This window comes from Tupaia chinensis, unplaced genomic scaffold (genome assembly GCF_000334495.1).
Source record: "Tupaia chinensis unplaced genomic scaffold, TupChi_1.0 Scaffold149184_1, whole genome shotgun sequence".
Lineage (NCBI taxonomy): Eukaryota > Metazoa > Chordata > Mammalia > Scandentia > Tupaiidae > Tupaia > Tupaia belangeri.
In genome coordinates, this window is record NW_006209032.1 from 1,814,490 (window position 1) to 1,819,628 (window position 5,139).

A 5,139-nucleotide genomic window follows, 5' to 3' on the forward strand; every position below is an offset into this window, starting at 1 on the left:
CGCTCGGGGTGTTGTTGTCCTGGCCGGCTGTGGCCACGGCCGCTATATTTGGGAGCCCAGTTCAGCGTGAGGGAGGGGTGGGAAGACAGGCGCCTCCAGGGACCAGGGCCTCATGGGGGACAGTATGGGGACAGCACTGGCCAGGCTTCAGGGGCTCTCAAGGGCCTGGTGGGGTGTCCTCCCTGCCCTAGGTGGCTAGTCTGGGAATACGAGCTCCTCATTCCATTTAGTCAAAAGAGCCTGAATGCAGACTGGGGCGTGTGGTCAAAGTGCATGAGAGGGGGTGGGAGCATAAAAGGGGCTCTCGAGGGGTGAGTTCGGGGGTAGAGGGGTCTGGGGTTGGGGGTACCAACATGCTGGTCAAGGGAGCCAAGAAGACAGAGACCAGGGCTGGGGCCAGGGTGGCCCTGCACCCCGGCTCCACAGCTCTGCCTGCTGGTCCCCAGCCCTTCCCCCAGCATGGCCCGTGGCCTCCCCGGACAGCTCTGGACATTCCCTGCCACGAGGCCAAACCCAGTGCCCTCCCACCAGCGGGCTCCCGAAGAGCAAATATTTATTGTCCTTGGAAGAAAAAAAAAAGACTCCCCTTTTAGGATCGGGGTCTGGGAGTGTCTGTTGAGGTCTGTGGGGACTCAGCAGAGGCCTGACATGACCAGAAACCCCACCTGGGCAGGCTGAGGGACAAGGGAGGACAGGGCCCCAGCATGTGGCGACTGGGGGGCCTTGCCCAGCTCCAGAGAGCAGGCCTCGCCCTCCCGCCCCTTGCCTCTACTTCCCCAAGGCTTCCACAGAGCAGCCCCGGGGTGTTCAGACACTGCCACACTGTGGGTGAACATGCGAGTGCTAGGTGTGTGCAGTCTCTGCGTGTCACCGTGTGCACAGGGATGGGGCTGTGTGACGGCATGGGAACATGTCACCTGGTGCGCTCATGTGTGTCACGTGGGCCCTGGCTGCACACACGAGTGTGGAGGAGCACATGGGGTGCTCCCGGCTCTGTGTGCGTGGCTGGCCGTGAGTCTGTTCCTCTGTCGGCCTGGGTGGGGTAGGGGTACGTGGACCCAGCCTCTGTTGAATGGCCAATTCAGTCAAAAATGCAAGTAAATTTAGCAGGGAAAAAAAACCCGTCAGTCAGACGAGCAGGCTGAATTGAGCGGTTGTTTGGCTGGATGGACCGACCGTCTCAAGCAAACAGTTCACCCTGGCTGGGAGGAGGAACCGGCTCCCCTGGGCAGACCCGGGGAAACTGGAGACAGGACCCTTGACCGTGGCAGAGACAGGAGGACAGGCCCGGGAGCACAGAGTGAGCTGGGCGGATGCAGAGCAGGCTCAGGGACAGAGGGTGCTTGAGGTGGGTCAAGCTAGATGTAGCCCCGGGGAAGGGTGGAGCCTACTCTTGGGGCCCCAGACACGCGTGCACACACGTCCTGCCGACCCTGACCTGGTTCCAAGCGGGGGCGAGGCCAGCCCTCTCTCACCGCTCCCCTTCACGGCCCCACGTGGGCCGGCGGTGGGCACCAGGCTGCAATGGCGTGGGCAGCCCTCAGCAGGGCTGTGGTGAGCAACGGGGCAGTGCTGGGACAGGACCGAGTGTGACACGGAGGCCTCCTGTCCCCTTGCAGGCCTCCTGAGCCGTGATGGCCCCAGCAGATCCAGGGCTGCCCCCACGCTGCCCCACCCCAGCTGTGGCCTTGCCTCCGGTGGCCATACAAAAGCCCTCTGTCACCCGGGGTGTGGACGCTGCGTTAAAAATGGCCCAAGCCCCCAGCCAGGAATAGTGAGGGTCGATTCCGGTACCTGCCTGTGTGGGTATTTATATGTCCACCCACACACCCGGCATGGTTGTGGCTCGTTCTCTCTCTCTCTCTCACACACACACACACACACACACACACAGGATCCTGCCCCCTCTGTGTCTGTCTGGCGATGCCCGCTGGCCCCAGCACTCCCGACTGCCTTCATACGTACACCTGACTGGTCCCTGGCCACTGGTGCTGGGACCAATGGAGTCATAGGGATGCGTGCCCGTGTGCGGGCACTCCCTCGGGACCCTGTCCCACAGTGCTTGGGCCAAGAGTGGACACACATCTCCCTACACAGCTGCCCACTTGCAAGCTACTTTTCTTTTTTTTAAAGAGATTTCTGCAATAGGGCGCTTGCATTCACTGGAGAGACAGAGAGAGACAGAAAGTGAGAAATTATCCCCAGGGGGATGGCCACGCCGCAATCCCTTTTCCTCCGCTCTCCTCTCGGGATCCTGGGCACGCGCGCACACGTGCCCACCAGGTCCAGGACTCAAACCGTGGCTGACCACGTGGGAATCCAGCCATCACACCATTACACCAACCGCTGGTCCTCAGACATGTTAATAGACGCCTTTCCATGTGTGTGCACACACCCATGCACACATGCATACACGTGCTTTCACACACCTCCACATACATGCACACGCTCCCCCAGCACGCCACATACCAACCCTCTGAGCTCACAGGTACAGAGCGAAGTCGGGAACTGGGAGCACAGGGAGGGGAGCGAGGCAGGGCGACAGAGGTCAGGGGGCGCTCGCAGGCCTGGGCGGTCAGAGTGTGCACGCGTGTGAGGACAGTGTGCTCAGGTACCTGAGACCTCCCCACTGCCCCCCCTCAGGCCTGAGGCCTGTCGCCCTCTGCGCAGTGCACAGTGGGGAAGCAGAGGCTGAGCTGAGCAGCTGGGCTGGAGAGGCCAGCGTCCTGGGCTCGGGGCTCGAGGGCTAGCACATCTGGGCTGTTTTGTTGTTCTTGGCACATGCAGCCCAGATAAGGATGGGGTCAGAGCTCGGCCCTCGTGGGAAAGGACTCTCTGGAAGGCTCCCGACCCATTCCTGTCCCAGCTCTCGGACCCCAGGGCAAAGAGGAAGGCGAGAGGGCGGCAAGTTCCCCTCGGGCCAGCCCTGAGGACTGTGGGCCACCGCATCAGAGACGCGCTGGTACCCAGTGACATCTAGACCAGCCCAGGGACAGGCAGGGAGGGGGAGGCCAGCACCCAGCTCTCAGCAGCGTCTAGACTGAAACCCTCTGCTCCAGGGAGCTTCGTGGGATTCTAGAGCCAGGACTGAGGTCAGGTGATCAGACCTAGAGATCTGGAGACAGGTGGGGTAGAGAAACTGGGGGTGGGTAGGGCTAGGACGTGACCCCCATCCAAAGCAGATAGAGGTTCTGGTCCTGGGAACTGTGTAGGGTGGGGGCAGGGGCTGGTCCTGCCCCTCCCCTGACTGCAGGCACCTCTTCCCCTCGTGGGGCAGGGGTTGCTCGGGAGGGCTGCAGTGCTCCCAGCCTGGTCTGCGTGAGGACCCCGAGCTTCCTTCCCCACTGCCCGGTCTCAGTGTGGGGCAGGGGCTGCAGCGTAGAGCCCGGTCAGAGGGAGGAAGTGCTGGGAGCCTGCGTCAGTTCAGGGCACCCAGCTACAGAGAATTCAGCACTGGGGGGTCCTGAGACTCCAGGGCGCCTCTCCCCATGCAGGGGTGCTGCTTTAGGGAGTCCTGGGCTGAGGGGGCAGCAAGAAAGTGTGGTGGATGTGGCCCCCTCCCTGCTAATGTGCTCAGTCCCCCCTCCTGGCCTGGACCCACTGTAGATGCAGTTCTCACAGCAGGAAAACAAGGAGAAGCCTGGCTTGTGGCTGCCGAGACCAGCACCTCCTCCAGGCAGCCTCGCGCTGGCTTTGGGGTCCGGGGAGAGCATGTGCCAGCCCCGCACCCCCATCATCCCACTGAAGGCAGCAGCTGCAGGGACAGCTGGGCTGGGCTGGGGGATAAGGGTGGCCCTCCCGCCAGGCCTCCAGGGCCTCGGTCTCCCATCCGGCTCTGTCCCTGGGCTGCTCCCTGGTTTTCGGAGAACTGGCTGTCCGTGGGTTCTGTCTCGGAGGGCTGCCCAGGGGAGATGGCTCCGACAGTGAAGGATGGACTTACCAGGGGTGAGGAGGGTCCTTCTGAGGTCCCGTGATCTCAGAAGGGGCGGGTGACCACGTGGAAAGGTCCTGGGTTCACATCCACAGGTCTCCGTCCCTGGGCACGCCCAGCTCGTGTGCGGCCCTGATGGGGCTGCAGTGTCAAGTCCCTACTGGGAGAGTGCACTGTTTCTCTGTCTCTGTCTCTTTTGTTCATGGGGAAAAATGAATAAAGTAAACTTTAAAAAAGGGGGATTTGGTAAGTGGCGTGGTGGTTAAGGTACTGGACTCCCACATGGATGACTGTGGTTCACGTGCTGGACCTGGTGGCTTGCACTTTCCCTTTCTCTCTCTCTGGTCAAATATTTTTTAAATAATAGTAAATAAAATAAATAATTCTTAAAAACAAAACAAGAACCAGGAGTCCCCAGGTCTCACTCTGCTGGGGTGAGGGGTGCAGATGCAGGAAGACCAGCGAGGAGGGGCCGACGGAGGCCCAGTGCTCCGTGCGCTCAGGGAAAGGAAGGCAGGGGAGTGTGCTGGCGGGGAGTCGGCTCCCAGAAAACGAGCCATGTGGGCCTCGCTCCTGGAACATCGGCCTCCAGGCCCAGCCCAGCACACAGCTGGTGCCCCAGCGCTGGAGGGCTGTGAGGCCTGATCTAGGGGACCTGGAGGCGCCCCGGGGGCTAGCACACCCTCGGAAGCAGGGCTGTGCTTCTCTCCCCGCTCATGGTGTGCTGGGTCATCACTTCCTCGCCCCCACCGCCCCCAAGGAGCCCTTTGTGGTTAGGCTTGAGCCGGAAAATTGACGGAGCCACTGAGTTGGAGGGGTGGGGGTGGCCACCCTTCCATCTTGGACCTGGCTCTGGTCACTGGGCCAGGAACGGCTTCCGGAGCCAGTTGTGGGGAGAGAGGGTGTTGCCCATGGGGACAGGATGTGACCGGAGGTCGGCACTCTGGTCACCTGCCTCTGTGTCCCTCTGTGTCCCTCTGTGTCCCCCACTGCAGCTTGGGAAGACCGAGAGGAAGGGGGTGCAGCAGTGCTGCGGAGGGCCCAGGGCGCCCTTCCTAGGGACACAGGGCTGAGCCCAGCTTTCAGGGCTCCACTCCCCACCTGGGAAATGGGGCTCCTCACCCACTCTCGAGGGAGCAGAGGGGCCGGGACAGAACCGACACCAGTGGCTGGCAGGGCCCCTGCCGCTCCAGGGGGCCGCGCCACGT

General features: G+C 62.2%; 1 long non-coding RNA gene across 1 annotated transcript in view; it reads right to left on the reverse strand.

The window, feature by feature from the left end:
• Positions 1-3,886: 3,886 nt before the first annotated feature.
• LOC102474988 (uncharacterized) overlaps positions 3,887-5,139 on the reverse strand; it is a 4,908-nt gene continuing 3,655 nt past the window's right edge. Inside the window, exon 3 of the long non-coding RNA XR_337723.1 lies at positions 3,887-4,124. This is a non-coding gene — a long non-coding RNA (uncharacterized LOC102474988). The remainder of the gene's footprint in view (positions 4,125-5,139) is intronic.